The 13,106-nt window shown below is 32.8% G+C and overlaps 1 long non-coding RNA gene across 2 annotated transcripts in view; it reads right to left on the bottom strand.

The window, feature by feature from the left end:
• Positions 1-13,106, bottom strand: part of LOC143223684 (uncharacterized) — an 85,917-nt gene that overhangs the window by 59,252 nt on the left and 13,559 nt on the right. Inside the window, exons 4-5 of one of the 2 annotated variants that reach the window (XR_013013043.1) lie at positions 7,568-7,749; positions 5,003-5,336 (exon numbers count right to left, since the gene is read on the bottom strand). This is a non-coding gene — a long non-coding RNA (uncharacterized LOC143223684). The remainder of the gene's footprint in view (positions 1-5,002; positions 5,337-7,567; positions 7,750-13,106) is intronic. The other variant, XR_013013042.1, reaches the window with a different exon arrangement.

Below are 13,106 nucleotides of genomic sequence, written 5' to 3'. Positions count from 1 at the left end.
CAGATTTCAGACAAACTGAAATTAGATTGAAATTGTTCGCTCAACCTTTTGATTTGGCAGTGGAAGACAGTCCTGATGATTGCCAAATGGAACTCATTGAACTGCAGGCTGACATGGACACTAAAGGAAATTCTCTGAAAACAGTTTGCTAGACTTTACAAACTCTGTGTACGTGAAAAGTTTCCCAATTTGTCCCGTCATGCACAAAGAATTGCCTCCCTTTTTGGTAGCACCTACTGCTGTGAGCAATTTTTCTCCAAAATGAAGCTCATCAAAACCAAATGTAGAAGTCAGCTGACTGATGAACATTTGACCAGTCAGTTAAGAGTGGCAACCACTTCTGTCAAAGCTGATATTGACAAGCTCTGCAAGGACTCTAAATTTCAAGTGTCGCACTAAAATGATCACTCATGCAAAATATAAAATATTATTGCTTGCATTTTGAGAATTTTTTTTAATTTATTGTGCATGTACACGAATAAGCTTGTTTTTTAAGTGGCCCCGCTTGATTGATGAAGTTGGTTATATGGCCCACCGACGAAAAATGTTGCACACCCCTGCCTTAAACGATTTTTTTCAAAGAATTTTCTCACAAAACCATCAACGTAATTTCACAAAACAGAATGCTAAAAAACAATCTTACAAAAAGAGACATTAATTCCATTAAAAACTCACCACCTCCCTTTAACCTTAGTTTGCTGATCAAACATACAAGACATTTCAGTGGCATAGCCCCATAACCTCTACTGGAGCTATGACTCAGACCTTCCTTCTTCCTCAAGTGAACTAAACAGGCACTAGCTGGATTATTGGCACCAGCCAGTGAAAGTGGATTTTCTCGAGGTTCTCACATCAAAGATCCCAGCCACCCTACTGCACTATATCGGCCGTCAATTTTCTGATACTCGTGCAAAGAGGTTGCTTGGTGCTGGGTTGTCAGTTTTACGTATTTCTAGCCTGCTTATGATCTCACTAACCTACTATCAGGATGATCTTGTTTTACATCGTTTTTTTTTCCCGGGATTGTCGATCAAACTCTCAAATCAAGAGTGAAATGAAGAGAAAGTTCATCTTTCTGAGCACCCCCGCTTATCTCTATCTCCTCTGGGGATGGAGAATTTTAAACCAAAATAACTGTTGGTATTTTGTTGTATCTAAGCACGCCCTCTACATTCCTACACTCAATTACACAACCCCGTTCAAACATGTGGTCAGCTGACGGTCAGTTACCTCTTTCTTTCTTTGTGAATCTGACGATGACCGAAGAAGGTCGAAACGTTGTTTGCTTCTCTACATAAAATGTTCTCAACCCATGGATCTTCTCATCATCACAGATTATTATTTCATCACAGCGATTGTACGAGAAGTGTAAATCTTTGTTTTCTTTATGTATTTGTACTTATCTATGTAACCATTATTTCTGAACTAACATACATTACATCACTCTTAACAGTACACGCTCATACGATCATAAAGAAACTAGGAAACTTAAACCAAAGAATTATCAATAGAAGAAATGATTATTTCATTTAACAATGTAGAAAGGAACAACTAGCCCCTAACTTGTCCAAAATTTACAGAAAAACTTCTTGAAGCCATGTTGAACACGAAATACAAAGAACTACATCACTTACAGAAACAAAAAATGAACCTAGACCATCAATGGCATGATGCATTAACCTGTTCAGTGCCATAGACAAGATAACTCGTTCAAGTCAATCGGTAACACAGTGCCACGGACGAATTAATTCGTTCACAATAATACCTAACTTCAACACTAGATGTCAGCACCTTACATGCATTTGACCTACTCACAAATTGTTTCACTTTCGATCCAAAATGATGTCACGAAAAAAGTTACAAAATGAGAACAATTAGAGTTGTATTTTGAACTTGGTTCGAAGTTCAAAGAATGCAGTAGCGATTCAGAAGATTTGGATTTTGAAGATTCTTTGAAAATTACAGAAATACAAGGTTCAGATGTTAGTGAAGATGATGACAACTGGCCATCAACCAGCACTGGTAAATGGGCGATAACACCAGGGAGTAAACGTAAAATTGCAAGTATTGGTAAGAACCAATCCAAAAAAAGTGCCCTAATGACAATGATTGGAATGCTGAATCATTTGCTGCACCAGTTATAAGCCCCTTCTCAAGAAATCATATTTTCAAGTACAACAATTTGAGCCAAGAATCAAAGCCCTTATATTGTTTTCAAAAGTCTTCCCTCCCACAATTGTCAACAATATTGTAACAGATCAATAAATATGCAGAAACTACGAAGGCCCTCGCTGATTTGAAGGAACATTCTAGAGTAAAATAATGGAAGCCACCTAGAGAGAAGGAAATTTATGGGTCTGATAATGCTAATGGGTATAGAAAAAAACCAACTATTTCCATGTACTTCAGCACTGACCCTTTGCTTGCCACACCCATTTTTGGTCAGTGCATGCCAAAAAACCAGTTTCTTTTGCTGCTATCGATGCTACACTTTACTGACAATACCCAGGAAAATATTGTTGACCAAAGAAGGTCGAAATGTTGTTTGATTCTCTACAATAAAATGTTCTCAACCTATGGGTCTTCTCTTCATCACGGATTATTATTTCATCACGGTGATTGTACGAGAAGTGTAAATCTTTGTGTTTTCTTCATGTATTTGTACTTATCTATGTAACCATTATGTCTGAACTAACATACATTACATTACTCTTAACAGTACACGCTCATACGATCATAAAGAAACTAGGAAACTTAAACCAAAATAATATTTGTTGCTCATTTTCTTTGTTTTAAAAATTACTCAATTTGGCTGAAAGAAACCCAGCATAAGAGCTGCCATACCAGCTGAAATACTTGGCAGTCAATACGTTAAATCAGAGATCTATGGACGTATAATGGTAAGTCATAACAAATCATAACAAAAACACAACAAAATCAACACTAGGAATGACAGAGACAAAAACTAGAAAAACTAAGATGCAAACAACAAAAAAGACACCAACATGACAAACCGTTGACTAACCTCATAATTAACAGATCCAAATGACAATTAAACTCAGACTAGATACATATACTCAGCAAAGGACTCAACTTTGCAATAACACCTAGGTACATTCCAACCTTAGAAATTAAAACGTTTAGAAGACCTAGCCTAGAGACTTGTGATACTTTCCACAGAAAACAAAAACAAGAAAACAACCAACAGAAAGAAGACAACTTCGACAAATATATTGACATCCAACAGCCACACTTCCCAGAAAAAAATTAAAAATTTATATTTTCCAGAAGCACCTAAAAACATCTTAAAAGATTTTTTCAAAGAATTTTCTCACAAAACCATCAACGTAATTTCACAAAACAGAAAACTAAAAAACAATCTTACAAAAAGAGACATTTATTCATTAAAAACCTAAAACACGACAAAAACATCAAAATTCTTAAAGCAGATAACGGAAACACTATAGTCATAATGAACACAAATGAATACATCCAAAAAATGAACATCGTGTCAGACACAAAGAAATTTAAACAAATACACACAAATTCAACAGACACACGAAACTCAACTATACAAAATAATACTACTAAAAATGAAAAAAGCCAACAATTTAAAAAACACTATTACTTCCTATGCAAGACCAACTTACGGACACCACAAATATACGGCATCCCCAAACTTCATAAACCAGATTGTCCACTACGACCAATAATGTCCACATAATTAATCATTTAATTACAATCTTGGTAAATATATAATGTGTACATTCTCCAAATATGTAACATCAGCCAGCTCATTCAAAGGCTCTTAATTTCGAGTCTAATCTTAATCAACTCAATCATAAAGGCTTAATGACCAATTTCGATGTTACATCCATCTTTACAGAAGTCCCAACTGCTGAAGATAGCCTTAGAACTCTATATCCGAGACCCTAACCCAACTATAGACATTCCCAGTAACCAGTTAGCAACCCTCATAGAATTCACCACTATGAAGACAAACTTCATTTTCAACAACGAAAACAATATACAAACAAATGAACTAAGCATGGGCAATTCAGTATCACCAGTTCTAGCCAATATTTTTATAACACAAGTTGAAACATAAGCAGTTAACACAACATTACATCCACCACTATACTGGTACAGATATGTAGATGACAATTGTGGATTCACATCTATAGAACACACTTAATTTTTTCAATCACATTAACTCTATACATCCCAACATCAACTTCACATGTGAACAGGAAAAATGCAATCAAATATCATTTTTTAACCTCAAAAGTACAAGAACTAATACACAATTTAAAACAGAAATCTACTGAAAAATTACCCATTCTAGAATGTACATTCCTTGGGACTCAGCACATGAAACATAACAAAAACTCATACTAACAAACCAAATAAACAGAGCCATAAAACTATGCACACCAGATTAATGACAAAATCAATGACAAATTAGACAAAATAAAACAATACTTCAACATCAATAAGTTTCCTCCATAAACCATAGAAAACATTATATGCACACACACAAAAAGCAAAATCAACCAACAAAAGTAAATATATCCCACAAATTAAAAAAAATCACAAAACCATATACTGCTGCCTACCATATATTCAACATCAGCAGCAAAATAACCAACATTTGGAAAAAACTAGTAACAAAATATAACATTCCATTTAATACCAAACTTATTAAAAAAAACAGGCACAAAACTGAGGTCTATAATGTGTAAAAACTACAATGACAAACACCACACCAACATTATTTATAAAATACAATGTGATAACTGCCACGACTTCTATATTGGAAAAACAAGTGGAAAAATGGAAACCGGATTAAAACATTGTAAATCAAATAAACACAACATAACCATAAAAAAACACCCAAATACTAAATAAAGAAACAAACATAAACAAATGCAAAATTATAGAAGCCTTATTTACACAACAACTCAAGCCTAAAATAAGCCAATACAAAGGAACACCTTTATACCTATATTAATCAAATCTCTAAGTATGCCCTCTACATTCCTATATGCAGTTACACAACACACTTCTAACATGTGGTCAGCTATTGGTCAGTTACCTCTTTCTTTCTTTGTGAACCTGATGATGACTGAAAAAGGTCAAAACGTTGTTCGCTCCTCTACATAAAATTTTCTCAACCCATACCAACTGTTTTTAAATATATATTTTTCTGGTTTTCTCATCATCACTCTTTGATTTTTGAGATCTGCTGACTACTTCTATAACGGAATCTTCTTGTGTTAAATCATGATTGCCAGCAAAGTGATTTTCAGAAGATGTGTTCACAGAGGTCTTTATATCTAAAATAAATAATGCAGATGTTAAAACACAGTTATTAATAAATACACCATATATTATTTTAATGAACTCCTATAGTTTAAAAAATTAGAAAACACAATTTCTTCAATTTTCCGTATAGCATCAATAGCATAAAATGGAGATAACTGATCACATTCAAAGGAAGCTTTTCAATTTTAACAGACACTGGCACAATAAATAACTTTACTTTTAACTAGTAATTCCACGACTGACATAAATACATTTTTCTCAGTTTGTTGATATGTTGTGCAAAGTTGCATGTAGGCTAACTACATTAGCCATACATAATATGGAAGTTGTAAACTAGACAGAATATAACCAATTAATATCACCCACAGGTAACTCTTTTCATGTAAAAAAGTGGGGTTTGACTGCCACTCTTGTATCACACCCACAGATACAAAGTGTGCTGCACAGTTTGTTCTTTTTCTATGATGGAAGATCAACCACACTCCTGCATGTTAATCATTAGGGAATCACTGATTCATTCTGAAGATACATTATTTTATTACTTGAAATGGTAATTATCATAAAATGCTTATAACTCTTCAAAGTGTTGACCAAGAAAAACACATTTAAATTTCCTTTTCAAGGTATCTATATGCAAAATTAAATATTCAGAAATGTCACGATTTTCATAAAATAAAACTACATCAGTATGTTACCTATTCTTTTATCAAATTCAAGACAATCATCTGTCTCTCTGCAAGACACAACACAGACACTGTCAATTTCTTCAGAGTAGCAGACACAACCAACATTAGATAACCCAAAATTGATTCCAGCAATCCTAAGAATTAAAAGTAGTCCTAATTATACCTTTGATATCCTTAAACACTTTCCACTAGCCAGATGTCCTGTCTATCATATTGAAACAATATGGTCCTCCCACCATGTTACTGTCTCTCAACAGCAATGGTAATGCAAAGTTGTGTGACAAAACTGACAAATAATTTTAAAACTTAACCAGTGGCTGCTTCCATGTCAGAGAATTAATACACAAGTAACTGTTGGTAAGTTACTTTATTAATAAGTAACTACAATGTTCTTCCTCTATAACAATTAAACCACATAATTTTTACTTATTTTGTGGTCATTGCCAGTGATTGTGTGTCAATTTTTCTTCTCAGTATTGTGATTCCTGCATGAACATGTGAATCTGAGACACAAGCAAAAAAATAAGTTTTTTACAAAGTAACTAGAGATACTGGTGTACGATGTGAGACTTTATATTTCTTCTGTTATTTTCTTTACCAGTTTAGTCTAAGTCACTCAAGTCCCATAATATATATATATTATATTGACCTTCCAGTGGTGCTTAGCTAACATTACATGACTTGCATTGCCATGATACACATGCACACAGGTTACCATGTCCATAAACTTTAGTCCTTACACATTGATCCTGTCTTGTTTGTGTTTCAGTGGAATAGTATTTTGTAAAATACAGTCATATTTCAATTATTATACATTATATATAGATTATTATATTTAGAAATATGTTATTAATCTTACTTTTCTTAAAATGCAAAACAATAAATAAAGAAACAAAGCAAACAGGTCTCTTCTAGCTAGAACCTTTGAACCCATTAGCAAGCAATGTTCAGTAGCAACTGAGCCTTTAAAATTTTGCATGTGCAGAATATGAGACTTTTTTAAACTTTATATATACAGTTGAATAACCAAAAAATCATATTGATACCATAGAATTACATTAATTTATTTAGCTTAGTAACTAAAATGAACTTAGATTTAAACATTTTATGAAACTTTGAGTAGACTAAAGACACAACCTACCTCCTTGAAAATATGGATTAAAAGAATGCAGTAGCTTTTTCAGATATTAAAATAGCTGAAAACCACAAGAAGATACTAAGCTGTTGACTAGTTATTCACATGTCACATATTGAAGTATACACAGAAGACCATTTTCAAAAATGGAAGGAGGTAAATAGAGCCACTGTGGTTGATTCAATGCATGTCATATATCAACAAAATAAAAAGATGAATTTTTATTTTATATTCTACCTTGTCAAAATTTGTAATATGAGTTATTAATTCGTAAAAAAAACTATAGACAGTATTTTGACATCACAAACATCTAATTGCACTGAACATACTACATTACTCACAAATATCAATATTTCAGTGTGTTCTTTTAAATCTTGTTCTGACAATTTTACAGATCACAATGCAGGATATCTTTACTTACCAAATGTATTTCCTAATTCAGAACCAGTTTGTTCCAAATCATCAAATTCCTTTTCTTTCTTGACATTTGTAACACTGTACTTTGAACCATCCAGATCACTGTTCTCATCATCACTGAATGTTGAAATAATATCTTCTTGTAGTAGGTCATGAAGTTGCTTTCTTTACATTAACAAGTTTGTTCTAAAATCAAACATACATTCGAAATGTCAATGAAAACAACTAGTACCATTACTGAAGCAGGAAAACACATACAAGGTATTCAAAAGTACCAACATATAAACCATGATGATTATATATATAAAGCTGATATTTTAAATTCTAGGAATTTGTATCTAAGGTGCGTTTTCAGCAAGACAGAAATTCATTGATTAAATGACCAATATTAGTAATATTAATAAGAACTTAAAATTCACTCTTGATTGTCAACACTTGACAAAAATAGGCCTATCTGAATTTGTGTTTCTTTTATAAGTGAATAACAATAATGGCAGCTAGCCAATAATGTTGAATGAGGATTACAGAATAGGTTACTCCACCAGCAAAGGCAGATCATTCATGAAATGTAGAGAAAGGCTGCACACTTGATTTATTCAAGACAAGTTATGAAATTAGTATACCTCTTTTTCAGTATAATACCCAAGTCATATAAAACAGTTTGACATAAAATTTACCAGAGTTTGTCAACTGTCATTTTGAGCATAAGGAAAAGTTGCCAAAACCAGGTGTAAACTTTGAATAAAATTATTTATGTTAAAAAAACTTTGTCAGAGAAGACCTTGGACTGAATGATTAACTCACAAGTAAAGTCAACACAAATTAAGTCCAGTAAATTTGGCCACTATTCAAATTCACTCACAAATATTGATCCAATTTCAAGATGCTTTGATAAAAGAATAAATGACAGTAATATTAATAAAAACAAATCTTATTATGTTTCACACAATGTGAGTTACACAGCAAAGTATGACACTGGTAATCATAATGAGTAAACATGTTTGTGTGATGGTAAATATTTAAATGACATATGCAACTGTATTGAAACTTACACACTAAAACATATTTTAATTCACAATATAAAGTTTCCTTATAATTCCATTAATAACACATTCACCCCATCATTTTATACTGCATAATGTATTTGGAGAAACCCATATTGTTAAACAAGTTCTTTCACTACAAAAATGAATCAGTGTATGGTAGTTAGCTATATTTTCAATTTTTTTAGTTTAGATATTAGCAAGATGGTGCTAGTTTAATATCTAGAAATTTGACTAAGCCTCAAACATTGGAACATTTAGTTATAAACACCAGTAAATAGTTCATTCAGGGCTAGTAAGAGAGAAGTATGTATTCGATGGGTTATCATGTCTGTCATGTTATTCAGTTACTTTGTGAGTTAAGTGTTTATTTTATTGAACAAATCTATGTAAGTTGTTAAGTTAGGTGTACATCTCAGTTTGTGTTGAAATGTTGTATTTGGAATTAAGTTAAAGTTTATGCTGAGAAGCTTATAAAATTCGACCTACAACTTACATGATCCAGTCCATGTATCAAATACAAATAAATGAATTTCTTTAGTAACATTGCTATAGCCATGTTCACTTCTATTACTTTTACCAAATACTCCGATATAACAATAGCATCAAAAATGAGATTATTTTAGCAAAAATAAAATTTGACTAAACAATTTGGAAACAGCAAAAAACTAATAATAAACAAAATTGAAACATCATTTTAATGATAAAAATTCTAAGAAAGTGAAGAATTGAGACAAATTTAAAAGTTAAGAAGAAACTTGTCAAAAATAAAAAAACAAGAAAGGAGACAAACTAAAACTTAAAAGAATAAAATGGAAAAATTAAAAAACGCTAAAATAAACCCAAGAGCTAGGAATTGGGAATTTAAGAGAAAAATTGAGAGAAAGATTTGCTATTTAGTGGTCAGTAAAATAAAAAATAAATCTGTTTGGCAACAGGATTGATGAAGTTACTGGATGCACACAGATAGATTACAATATGTTCAATGAAAACAAAGAAGGAATCAACGAGATATAAAAAGGCTGTAATGACCAAACTGAAGATGTACAACTTTAATGAGGCAAAAAGAACACCAATGATAGAATAAAACACCTGGGAAATGAACTGGTAAATTCAGAAGGTTTTCCTAATTTTCTGTTTGCTCCACATGGAATGATTGGCACATGATGAGTTCATACAATCCATAACAGAAGAAGATATAAGAATTTGGCTGAAGTAGGAGTATACATTTAAGGGAAACAGTTGGATTGTCATAAAAGTTTCATTAAAACATGAATCTCATCCAACAGTCTACATGAAATGAAACAATTAGTGAAACAATGAATTTCACAAAAGTAACTTGAAACAACATATTGCTAAAAATTGCAGACAAAACCTGTAAATAAAAACAACTTATTCCAAAGGATGTCAGTAAAAGGCAACATTTAAATATAAGAAATTTAGCCATTACTGCCGAGATTGAGGAATCAATGACTTAATATACAAAGGAAACTACACACTAAGGATGAGTCTTTGAGCCTAACCAGATCAATGGTACAACAAAAGGCTTAATTAGATATCAGGATAAAAAAATTAGCTGGACTTAGTGGAGTAACTTAATGAGATAAGTTCATTACTTCTTGAGCCTAAGGGTTTACTGATGGGAAGCCTATCTGGTATATTCATCAAACTGGTTCTGCAGATTCAACCAGACAACTCCACCTTGTCATGAAAAGTAAGAAATATCCTCCAGTGATGATGAAAGAAGAGTGAAGCAAACAGTGAATGGATATATAGTTTCAGCAGGAGAAAAGTTCTAAGTTACCCTTTGTACAATGTTGCTTCCCTACATTTCATCACATGTGAGTTACTAACATCAAACAAAAGTGCATATTGTAAACTGACTTCATACAGACACAGATATGAAGTTAGGTTAGTTTTAAATAACTTTACGTTCTATGACCAGAAAATCCAATTACTACACCAGAGATTGAATTCTAAGTGAAAACAAAGAGGACAGTTATTGTACCATCAAAATATCTTCTCCACTGACCCCATGGCTTTGGCCAAACAGGTAATATAGCTCATAAGATTGACAATGTAGATGCAGTCCCAATATGTCAGTTAGCCAGACATCCCAAACTTAAAAAAAAAAAACACATTGAGGCTTTCAGCGAGTTAGAAATCATGATGAAATAATGAATGAAAAAGCAAAATGTTACTCTTTGCACACAGATTTACAGTACTCATTTTCAACAGGATCTTAAAAGCTGATAATGAAAAAAATGCAGTCAATGAAGCAGGTACAGAGAAAACAACATTACTGTACAAAATGGATTGTGGTAATTCGTTGTTACCATTTGGATCATATAATAATGCTCCTGCTACATTTCAAGATTAATTGAACATGGTCTAGTATTCTAAAATAATGTTTATATTTACAGCAATATAACAATTGTAGATTTATATACATATACTAAATTTTACAATAATGATGGGTATTGTCAAAATATACATCTTTTGCTAACCTTTACTAATAACAATGATAATAAGAGCTACATTGGATATCAACCAATACACTGAAAGTTCCACCAAGAAAAAGAGTTAAAGAAATGTCAACTACCTATGCTCTAGCCAAGTCTTATCTGCTCCATCCTATTCAACATTAAAACCCAGTTTCTAGTGCTGCAAGTCCACAGACATACCACTGTGCCAATGGAGGGCTGCATAATGATGGTGGAGAATTCAAGACTCCAACAAGCAGTAAAAGGATAGAACTAGAAGCCATAAAGCAAGCTATCTTCTAGACTGTTAAGAGCAGTTAATCAAAACTACACAGTAGTACTACAAGACTAAATCACAAAAAATATAAAATTGATAATACTTAGTTCCTAGATGAATAAAACAAATATGGACAACATATTACAAGGTCATGAGTTGTAGCTAAAGGTGTTAGCTGAGAATCTCATATCAAATTTGACATTAGTAGATAAACCTATTTTGCATTAACAAGTCATTAATGGCAACCATGTAAACTTTTTAATTGACATTAAAGGGAACAAGACTGTTGAGAAAGAAATAACTACAGCTGAGCTTGGAAAAAAAAAAAATTGCACTTACAGCCTGGTATAAAACCAGTACAAAATGAAATCCCACCTATTTGTATTAACTAGTTTTAACTTCACTATTACAATATCATATTTGTGTTGGTTACTCGAATGCTGTGTTCTGATGGATTGACAGAAAATTGAGTCTTCACAATACTGAAACCTTTGATTTAAAGATTCCTCATATCCAACGAAAGATAACCCATTTTGAAACATCTACAGCAGTAACAAGATTTTTATGTGCTTCAATGAGAGAAAAATATAATTTCAAAAAATTGCATGTATGACATACGTGTCATTTGACAGAAAGATATGAAAATTACTGAATGCATAAGGAAAAAAAGGTACAGCCCCAGTGAAGCCTGTGTCTATTCTGGGCTTTCGGAAGGTGACTGAACTAGAAACAACTTTTACCTTTACCATTTCAGTGTAAGAATTTAAACTGTATGAATAGGTATGGTGTTGTCTTGGAGGTTAAAATTTTACTTATCTCAGAATGTTATCTGATGGATACCTCTTGAGACACATCGATACCTGTCCTCCCACATTGGAGAGAATCAGGACACAAAAGTCATGTCACAGATTGGTAGAGCATGTGTACACTTCTCATGAGAACAACCATCAGCCCCAGGAGTAGAGCACAGAATTCCAGGGAAGAGGGCAGAACATACTCATCATGCTGGCTGTTTTACATGATAGTTCATGAAATACACACATCCCTACCCATCCTCCCACATCAGGTACATCTTAATTTTTAATTGCCTTATCAAATAATGTAGTTCTGTTGTGCTAATGCATAGGGAAGGTTACTGTGCAGGAGATATGTTGCCCCCTTAGTGAAGTTGGGCTTTTGCTGCTTAATGTCATTATACAGTAGTGCAACTCACAATAATCTTGTTAAAGGATAGTGACACGTAAATCTCTAAAACAGACTTGTGAAAAAAGTAACTAAACTTTTTGAAAAGGTGAGTATCTATCAAAAATACATTCTCAGACAAGGAAAATGTTAACATTTTCACTCATAGCTCAAGCAGATCAATGACCCATTGAATTAAAGATGTGAATCCCATGAAAGTCTCAATCAGGCATAAGAGCAGGGTGAAGAAGGTAGAAGAGAAACAAAGTGTGGAATAGAATGAAGAGAACAGAAGAGGAAACATTTGGTTGTACCAGAAAAAGAAAAATGTCAAGAGAAAAAGGCAGAAAAGTGGTTATAGAATGAATGCCAGGAGAAAAGTAGTAGTAGAAAGCCTGATGACAAAAGATATGCCAAAACTGTGACTAGAAAAAGGAGGTGGAAGGATGACAAGGATGTTAAGAGAAGAGTGACATAAAAAGTTCAGCCCAACAATTAACAGTTTGGGCAAATTACATGCTCATACAAGAGTGAGAAGGGAAATTAAAAAAAGGATCC

The sequence above is a fragment of the Tachypleus tridentatus genome, chromosome 8 (genome assembly GCF_004210375.1).
Source record: "Tachypleus tridentatus isolate NWPU-2018 chromosome 8, ASM421037v1, whole genome shotgun sequence".
NCBI lineage: Eukaryota > Metazoa > Arthropoda > Merostomata > Xiphosura > Limulidae > Tachypleus > Tachypleus tridentatus.
The sequence above is the reverse complement of the archived record's forward strand: the minus strand, read 5'-3'. Positions and strand labels throughout refer to the sequence as shown.